The following is a 10,586-nucleotide window of genomic DNA, read 5'->3' on the forward strand; positions in this document are numbered from 1 at the left end:
GCTGGAACACAAATCCAGTGCAGGAAACATTGCATTATTGTCATTCTGTTACATGAAACTTTTATTCATAGACCTTTTTATTACAATGTATTAGAGATGTGCACCGGACATTTTTCGGGTTTTGGGTTTGGATTCGGTTCCGCGGCCGTGTTTTGGATTCGGAAGCGTTTTGGCAAAAACTCCCTGAAAATGTTTTGTCGGATTCGGGTGTGTTTTGGATTCGGGTGTTTTTTTTTCAAAAACCCATCAAAAACAGCTTAAATCATAGAATTTGGGGGTAATTTGGATCCTATAGTATTATTATCCTCAAAAACCACAATTTCCACTCATTTCCAGTCTATTCTGAACACCTCATTTGCACTGAGGTCTCTGGATGACTAAGCAAAGCGACCCAAGAGGGCGGCACAAACACCTGGCCCATCTAGGAGTGGCACTGCAGTGTCAGACAGGATGGCACTTAAAAAAATTGGCCCCAAACAGCACATGATGCAAAGAAAAAAGAATTATTCATTCTAATCAATGGTATTATTGGTCCAAATCACTGGAAGAAGACTGACGTTTTTGGGGTTATGGAGACATAATGTTTTTGAATATAAATCCTAGAGCAGGTGGTGTATTAGAGCAAAAGAGTGCAAGAGACCAGCCATGCAGTTTCTGAAATATTATGACAAAATGTTATTGTATTTCATAAGCACTCATTCCTAACTCTGCTAAGTACTGTTTGGTATACTGTATCTGGCTTCCATGAGGTTAGTTGTCCATTATTTCAGCTTCCATTGACCTTTTTGAAAGCGGTAGAAGTTATCGATTCTTTTTTTTATTTTTATTTTCCCCTATTTTTAATTTTCTCCTGCATAGCCCAGTAAAATGTTGCAATGTTAAGTATTGACTTGTGCCTTCTGGGTGTCCACTTCTTCACCAAACACAGCCAAATCTCATCCTGATTCCTAACCCTCTGTTCCACGTTCTCTATGTACCCCATCTGTGTCACCCATGTCTGTCTACCCCTCCCCTTTAGATTGTAAGCTCTCACGAGCAGGGCCCTCTTCCCTCATGTGCTTATATACTGTTGGTCACCAAAATGCTGCACTGTAATACTATATATACTGCTCACAAAAATGCCGCACCGATATGGAATGGATACTTGCAGTGACACAGAGCTGCAAGATACAGCAATGACCTACTGTACTGTACTACTATAATTATTATATACTGGTTGTCCCCAGTCCCCACAATGCAGCACACTGATCAGATATTTGCAGCACATTGAGCACAGATATGGAGCGTTTTCAGGCAGAGAACGTAGATATTTTCAGCACACTGAGCACAGATTATTTGCAGCACACTGAGCACAGATATTTGCAGCACACTGAGCACAGATTACGGAGCTTTTCAGGGAGAGAACGCTGCCACGTTCTCTCCGTTCAATCTCCAATGCACGAGTGAAAATGGCGGCGACGCGCTGCTCCTTATATAGAATACGAATCTCGCGAGAATCTGACAGCGGGATGATGACGTTCGGGCGCGTTCTGGTTTACCGAGCAAGGCGGGAAGATCCGAGGCTGCCTCGGAACCGTGTAAAATAGGTGAAGTTCGGGGGGGTTCGGATCCCGAGGAACCGAACCCGCTCATCTCTACAATGTATGTTTCTCCAGGATTTTATATATACTCAATTGATGTTGTCTATCATGGTCATGACTAATAAGTCCTAGGTCTCTTTTAATACTGACATCTCCATAGGTCTGTAATACCAAAACATTTCTCAGTATAAGCAGACATTTATTATCTCACTGGGTTTAGAAAACTTTGTAAAACTATCTGCAGCTCATTTGTGAAACTTTGTTGTTTTTTTGTGTAATGCTAAAACAATAGACATTAATGTTAATGTACAATATTATACATCTAACTATATTATTATAAATATATATTAGCCTTTAAGATTATATTCACATATAAGAAGCTTTCCAAGCACTTTTTCAACAAAGAAAATCGACGAGACATCTGTACTATAGATCAAGGATTTGTCACAAGAAACTCAACATTTCCTGGTGTCAAAAAAACAAGTGTTTAATTTAACAAGTCTTTAAATAACTGGGCATACCTTAACACGCATAATACATTTTTATGCTGTGGCCAGTAATACATTGTTGTGTGATACAAAAATAGATCTTCCTTTACATCGTCTCTCTGCAGTGTTGTGTGTGGTCCCTCTGTCTTCATTTTTTTTCTTTTGTAACAGTACATGACATACTTTGTTTCCTTCTTAAAACAATGAATAGTGGGGGTCATTTTTAAAATAGAAATTATGATGAGGAGGAGGTCAAAGCTGTCCTTCCTCCTATGTGATGTCAAATATTTATCATTGTACAATTAAACCTGTTTATTTATAAACACATATTTGAAATAGCACCATCGTATTCTGCAGCACTTTACAATTGTGACTAAAGACAATAATTAAACAAGACTTGGAATTAACAGACAGACAGAAATGTCAAATGGTCCTGCTCACAAACTTACAATCTATAGGAAAATCGGAGTTTGATACAGATGATTAATTGCTACATGCTGCATGTGGGTCCAGCTAAAAGGCAATGTGACCTGTGTTGACTGAAAATCTAGGTTTCACAGATTGTGTGACAGACAAGGGTGGATCTGGTTTTGGGTAGTAAAATAAATGGTGAAGATCAAAAGAGGGATGAGAGCAAACATGAGGAAAATGGAAGAGGTGGAACAACTGTGAGGCATGTTGTGCCCCACCCAGAGCATGAATGTGTGAGTAAAAGTGCTAGTGATGCTGAGGGTACTTGATAAGGAGTTTCCCGTTCTGCCGACACAGGGTAGGGAAATTGGAGAAATACAACATGATTGAAAGACTTGATTCACTGATTCTGGCAAAAACATTATCTGGATCAACGATACAGGGATTTTTAGCATTCTGAATTTCCCTGATTGATCACCTATCATTGATGTCAACAGATGGCTGGTTTTGATCAGTTCTGCAGTAAGGCATCAAGGAAACATGGTATTGATGCATGGCCTGCATAAGAAGGTGAGTGAGCTACTGTGGTATAAGTGAATACACTGGGGGAGAGGGCTCTGCTCTCTAATGATCATGGTGACACACCCAGAGTGAGTTACAGTGGGAGGATGAATAGGTAGTGGTTGACAAGGAGTTAGGTTGAGGACTGTTAGTTGCTTTCAAGGTGAGAAAGGGTCTGGTCCTGAAAATGTTATGGAGGTGGTAGTGGCAGGATTGGGAGATGGACTAAAATTGATTAGTGAAGGAGAAAAAGTAGTCCCAATGACACCAAGGCAGCTAACTCTAGAAATACAGGAGATATTGGTGTGTTGTCAGTATATACTTAAGAGGAGGGGTAAGATAATGATTTGTTTTAGACATGTAGTGTAAGTTGGAGAAAGCACTAGGACATCCAAGAATAGATGGCAGATCTGGGGAGAGCTGAACTGGGGACAAATCAAGTGAGGAGAATTAGATTTGTATATCATTGGCATAGAGATGGTACTGAAGGCCAAAGGAGCTGAAAGGATTTTCAAGGAAGGAAGTGGACAGAGAAAAAGCAGTGTGCCAATGACAGACTGTTGGTGGACTTTGACAGGTAGGAGAAGGAAAGGGGAGTTAGAGACAAGGATAGCGATATATAAGGAGCAATTGGAGAGGAAGGATGTAAAGCACAAGAAGACAGTGTCCCTGAGGGTGACAGAGTTGTGGTATTATAAGACGAGAGGATGGTTAATTTTGTGGAAGGCTGCAGAGAGGTCAATGAGATTAGTAGGTAGGAGTGATTATTAGATTTGGCGGTGAGACGTTTAATGACCATTGAGTGTGGTTTCATTGGGTAAGCAGTGAGAGGAGAGGAAGGAGGATAGGTATTTGTAGACAACCCAATCAAGACTCTTGGAAAAGAAGAGAAGGAAGGAACTCTATCCTGCATACTTCATGTACAGTTATTATCAGAGGTTAAAGTGGGGGGGGGGGGGGGGACGAGGTGGAACTGAGTTCCACCACCTGTAATGGTAGGGGGAACTAGTTCCACCACCTCCATTTCCCTGCACAGTAATTCCAACAGAAAAACCTGCCCCATCACTACATCAATAGATGATGCAGGTGGTACTAGTGTTACTGATGAGATGCAGCCACCTATCCCTTCCTCAGGTCCTGGTGGCTCCACGGTCTTCCTCCATTTACAGCCCACCCCTCCTGGTACTCACACATGCTGTGTCTGTTGGACAGCATCCACCGCCTCCTCAGGGCCCAGTGGCTTCTTTTTCCATTACAGCGTATGTGATGTCATGCTGTCACTGCTGCTGAAGTGAAGAGAAGCCATGTAGAGGATCAGGCTCTATGCATCTTGAATACAAGATGAGAGGGGGCTGGATTGACAAGGGAGGTGGGGAAGCTGCTGAAGGGATGCAGGGCATAGAGCTTCTGGATGGACACAGGCAGTGAGCTGCTAGAGTGACAGAGGCAGAGATTTGTATAAGGGGCACACTGTGGGCATTATGTGTATAAGCAGCACTACTGTGGTCATTATGTGTAAGGAGCACTACTATTGTGGGCATTGTGTGTAAGGGGCACTACTATTGTGGAAATTGTATATAAGCGGCACTTCTGTGGGCATTATGTGTACAAGTGCCACTACTGTGGTAATTTTGTGTTAGGGACACTACAACTGTGGTCATTATGTGTAAGGGGCACTACTACTGTGGGAATTGTGTATAAGGGGCACTACCGTGGGTACTGTATATAAGGGGCACTACCGTGTGGCATAACATGTATAGAGAGTACCATTGTGTAGTGCAATGTGCATAAATGGCACTACTGAGTGATGTAACCTGAATAAGGGGCATTACTATGTGGTGTAATGTGAATAAGATTGTGCTACTGTGAATTGAGGGTACTAATTTGCGACCATGTTGCTTCTCTGTGAGATCAATGTCCCTTTATAAAGTATGGGCAGTAGGGCACTAATTTATTATTTGCAGGGGGGTGCCGAAAAATACTAGCACTGGACCTGGCTCTGCTTAATATGAAGGGGGATGGAGGGGGGGGGGGGGGGTAGGTTGCTGTGTAAATGATTTCCACCACCTCTCCAGGTCCACTTTAAGCCCTGGTTATTATGGTTACAGAAAATCGTTAATTGTAAATCATATTTACAATTTAGTGGTCACAGTGCATCTCCAGCTCAATGAAAAACAAAAGTGTGTTTGCAGGATAAGCTGCATTGATGAACGTCAAAGGCAGGCCCGGCGCGACCCGCTCAGCAAAGGGATGCACTGCAGGTAGGCGCCAGACAGGAGAGGCGCCTTCACTGCTCTGCATCCCTGTGCTGCGCCGCCTGTCCTCCCCTGCTGCTGCTTCACCTGTCATACTGACAGGCAGCAGCGCCAGCAGGTTGCAGCATCCACTCACCCCCCCACCCGAGTGTCACTGTCTGTCTGCACTCGGTAGGAAAACGGGGGCGGAGCTACATGGGGCATACGGGATGAGGATACACGGAGGCATATGGGCGGAGCTACATGGGGGCGGAGCTGCACAGACATAGGAGATTAAGCTTCACGGAGGCATATGGGGCGGAGCTACATGGGGGCGGAGCTACCGGGACCAGGATGATGCCCACAGCACAGCTCCAGCCAGCTAGATTGTTAAAGGTAAATTTATGGAAAAAGAGCTAGTTAGAGAAAGTGTGTGTGTAATGTTTGTGTATGTATGTATTTATGTATGTGTCTGTATGTATGTGTCTGTATGTAGGTGTCTGTATGTATGTATGTATGTATGTGTCTGTATGTATGTGTGTGTGTGCAGGGGCGTAACTAGACCTTTATGGGCCCCACAGCAAAATGCTGAAAGGGCCCCCCAGGGCTCTGCTAAAGTGATGTGGGCAGGGATAGACTGGGGCTTTGAATCTGCCCTAGTATTGAGAGGGGGGGAGTGTATGCGACATGGCACAATTTCCATGGAAACACACAGTTCAGGCGGGTGGGGGGGGGGGGGGGGAGCCAATTCAGAGAGCAGGAGGCTGCGCACTGCCGTCTCGGCTCCCTGTGGGCCCATGCTGGACCACCTGCCAATTTACCCTGGATGTGGGGGGACAGAGCAGCTGAAAAGGACAGAGAAGCAAAAAAGGGGGTGGAAACTGTCAGTGTAGAGACTGAGGTGTCATTAAGATGTAGTATACTAGGCCCTACACACTGGGCGATATCACTCAAAGATATGAACAATCTCGTTCATTAATGAACGAGATAACGTTCATATCAGGCAGTGCGGAGGCACCAGCGATAAACGATGTGCGGCCCTGCGCTCGTTCATTGCTGGTGCCCCGTCGGCTGTGCATGCAGGCCAATATGGACGATCTCGTCCATATTTGCCTGCACTGCTATGGAGCTGTGTGACGGGGGGAGTGAAGTAACTTCACTTTCCCCGTCACTGCCCCCCCCCCCCGCAGCTGGGTCGCCGGTCGGCCGTATCCACCGTCGGGCAGCTCGGCGGCGGATCTTTAAATGTGTAGGGCCCTTAAGATCTAACAAGAAAAAACTGTGTACAGGCACACGCATTAACCTTGAGACTGTTGGCTTCACAGGTGCTAGCGCTGTCTGCTGATTCAATTTCTCTTTACTCCTGCCACACTCTCCACTGGCACGCACGATCACCAGCGGCTGCATGTTTCGCCATTTAGGCCTCTCAATCTCTCCCCCAAAACCAAACAGCATTATCTCCTCAGCTTTCCTTTTTTCTGTGTTCTCTATCATCCATCCTTTACCTCCTGCTCCTTCCCTACTTTATCTATGTGTATGCTCTCAGTTCTCCCTCGTTTTGCCTGCTTATCGTCCCCCCCACCTCCAGCTATACTTCTCTGTATGTTCTGGCTATAAGCTCCATGCTGCTGTGCCTCTCTCTGTCTTCTCCTGCAAGCACCCTGGGCTCCTGCTGCCCCTCTCTGCTATAACTTCTACTAAGCCAGACCCCTGCTGCTGTCCTTCCTTTCCCCTCAGCAAACCCTCTCTAGTATCAGTCTCGTCTCTTGTAACCAAGCTCCCCGCTCCTCAAACTGTTCCCCCACTACTAGTCCCACCTGTCCCCTCTCATTTGGCCTAATTCAGACCTGATCGCTAGGGTGCGTTTTTGTACAGTCTGTGATCAGGTCTAAACTGCGCATGCGTATGTACCGCAATGAGCAGGCACGTCGTATGGGTACAAAGCGGATCGCTGTTCAGCTTTGTGTGAAGAATCCATTTACACAGCCGATCGCAAGGAGACTGACAGGAAGAGGGCGTTTGTGGGTGGCAACTGACCTTTTTTAGGGAGTGCTTGGAAAAACGTAGGCGTGTCCATGTGTTTGCCGGGAGGGTTCCTGATGTCAATTCCGGTCCCAGACAGGCTGAAGTGTTCGCAGTGGCTGAGTAAGTCCTGGGCTACTCAGAGACTGCACAAGATCTGTTTGTACAGCTCTGCTACACATGTGTTCGCACACTTGCACAGCTAAAATACACTCCCCCTGTAGGCGGCGACTATCTGATCGCAGCAGTGAAAAAATCACCTGCTAGCGATCAGGTCTGAATTAGGGCCACTTATCTGACCCACCGTTCTCCTTGTGCAACCTATGGGCCGCCTGATCTCCACATGCAGCCTGCCCCTTTCATCTGACCCGCTCCCTCCTCTTCTGGACAGCCCCTTTCCACATCCAGCTTGTCCCCCTCCACTGTGCATAGCAGCTGCTCCAAGCAAATGGCCACTTGCAGGGGTGGGAGGGGGAGGTCCTGAGAAACAAAACAGAAGTTCAAAGAAACACATGGTGCCCCAGCACCGCCACGGATTCCGGCTCTGCTGAGGTTTGCTCCCCCCCACGGACGTCCCAGCGCCGGAGCAGGCAGCCGAACAGACGCTGCTTCTGTTATGCGAGTGAGACTGAGAGACTGTATCGCATGACCAGGTGTAGGAAGAGCTACGGGCCCTGGAGACAGCTTGGGCCCTGTAGCAGCCCCTGCACCCACAGTAGTTACACCACTGTGTGTGTGTCTGGGCATAATTTGTGTAAGCGGCACTACTACAGGGGGCATTATATGTAAGCGGCACTACTACAGGGGATATTATATGCAAGCGGCACTACTACAGGGGATATTATATGCAAGTGGCACTGCTACAGGGTGGATTATATGTAAGTGGCATTACTACAGGGGCTATTATATGCAAGCAGCACTACTACAGGGGACATTATGTGTTATTGGCAGTAGAACTGTGGGAATTTAAGTGTATAAGTGGCACTGCTACTTTGGCCATTTTGTGTATAAGCAGCGATACTAGGTGCAGTGTAATGTGAATAAGATTGTGCTACTGTGTGGCGTAAATTAAAAAATGGGGGTACTAATGTGTGGCCACGCTCCTTCCTTGTGAGACCACACCCCATTTTTCAGTGCGTGCTGACCCTTTGTAAAGTATGGGAGGGCGCAAATTTTTAGTTTGCAGGGGGGCGCCGAACACCCTAGCACCGGCCCTGGTCAAAGGTGGAGACTATGCAACATTGAAAATCTCTAAATGGTTGTCTACAGGGACTATTTAGTTTGCTAAACGAAAAATTGTGCTTATTTTATTTTGCCAACTATATGCATTTCAGTTACTGACCAAAAGACACTCCAATGTACAGTACGCACCTTGAGACACTAAAAGAGACTCATGGGCACACTGGGAAAAAATGAACGGTGCATAAATAATCAGTTGTATATTTTCTCTGGTGTGTCTTACAATAAGATTAACATCTTTCAGTTCTATAACCAATTTAACAATATTTTTTTAATATCAATAAACAAACAGAGAATATATCTTTACTACACAGTACCATGTAGAGCAAATCAGTCAATTGAAATGTTAGTATAGCAAACCAGTGTAAAAGACTATAGTATCAGCTATGGAAATGTATTACAAATTGCAGGACCCAGATTCTTCAAAACAATTTCCCAATAAATAGAAATGAGTGCCTAGGGGAGATGAGGATATTGCCGGACAAATGTCTGTGTTTCTTAAATCAGTTGAAAAGTGTGCATATTAGTGCAGTGAGAATATGGATATTCCAATGTTTAAAAAGTAACAAGTCAAATACTCTTTTTGAACTTTTTCAGGTCCCTTTCAGGGCTGTAGAGAGCAGGGTCGGGCCTGGGTAATGTAGGGGTGTGGCCTAATTGCAGGAGGTGTGGCCACATTCCCTAAAAAAATCCGTACTAATATAAAAAAAATTGTTGTATGTTTTTTTTTCTCAGTCATGGCCAAACCTTTAAATCAATTGACTTGACTGGTATAAGAATAGTTGATAGGCCAGGTTAGACATTAGGCTATGTGTTTTCCCATAGCTCAAACTCACATTCCTGTTTTTCAGATTCTGCTGTACCAACTTCAACGTGTATGCATGGGTCTTAACCACCACGCACAGCACTTAATATGGAGAGCTGTAGTGCTGTTACTTTGTATCAGATATATAATAAAGTATCAGAGAGATACTAAGCTCAAGTAAAAAAAAAAATATATACAAAACAAATACACAGATTTCAGGCAATGTGCTGCACAGCAGCAGGTCTCAAATTGCTTACTACAAAACTTCTGAATGGAGTAGCTGCACATTGTAAAGTCCACAAGGTTTGTAACCAAGCTATGTGCCACTTGAAGTATATAAGGTTGCCTATCACTACTACATGTGAAGCTCTACACATTTTTTTAAAACTATCAAGAGAAATTAGTATACTTATAAGCTACAAATTATCAGTGCACCAATAAAGTATGTGTAATACAATGCAAAAGCAGAAATACAATATCCTGTAAACTGCACACTTTTTTTTAGAAAATGTACATATTCAGTATTGTTCAGTACAGCTAATCTGACAAGAACATATTCTTTCCCCTAACCCAGCTCAAGAATAATGATACTTGTTACCCAAATTGCATCCTGAAACATGGCACACTGTACGCAAGCAGGAAAGTGATCTCTCTGAGAACCTGAGAAGAACCTCTGTGTAATAGCCCCCCAAGGCAACCAAGAGTGAGATTTCTGAAAAGAACCATCCAGATGGGATTTTGTTTTCTAGTAATTCCTACAGAAAATGAATTGATTTAATGGTTTAAAATGTGAGAACTAGCTCGGAATTGACTTAACTATTTCTGTTTGAAATTTCACAGTAATATGATTTGTGTGTTTGGTTTAAGAGGAAGCAAGTGAATGGTAGAACGACTTTTAAAATAAGGTGAATGCATAATTATCACTGCAACTGTTTGTTCCTTTAACAATATAACTTGGAAGTTTTGCAAATTTATATTTGGCTACATTAACATAATTTATACATATAAAAGGCAAATAATACTGACTCATCACAAAATCTCCTGAACCATAAGGACTAGGAACTTTTCAAAATTCCACCTACAAAGGGGTAAAATGAAGTGAGATAATTCCCCCCTCACAGAGGAGAGTTAAGTCAGCCCACCCAGCCGGGGCTATAAAGAATGCATGGTGCCGGTGTTACCAAGTTGCAGACACAATGCTCTGTTTCTGGACTTTCTTGCAGTGGCAGTTGCAGAGCACTCCATT

At 44.3% G+C, this 10,586-nt stretch overlaps 1 long non-coding RNA gene across 1 annotated transcript in view; it reads left to right on the plus strand.

The window, feature by feature from the left end:
- The window catches only part of LOC135058107 (uncharacterized), a 321,817-nt gene extending 311,457 nt beyond the window's left edge, over window positions 1-10,360 (plus strand). The window contains exon 5 of the long non-coding RNA XR_010244607.1: window positions 9,915-10,360. This is a non-coding gene — a long non-coding RNA (uncharacterized LOC135058107). The remainder of the gene's footprint in view (window positions 1-9,914) is intronic.
- Window positions 10,361-10,586: the final 226 nt, after the last annotated feature.

This window comes from Pseudophryne corroboree, chromosome 3, assembly GCF_028390025.1.
Source record: "Pseudophryne corroboree isolate aPseCor3 chromosome 3, aPseCor3.hap2, whole genome shotgun sequence".
Lineage (NCBI taxonomy): Eukaryota > Metazoa > Chordata > Amphibia > Anura > Myobatrachidae > Pseudophryne > Pseudophryne corroboree.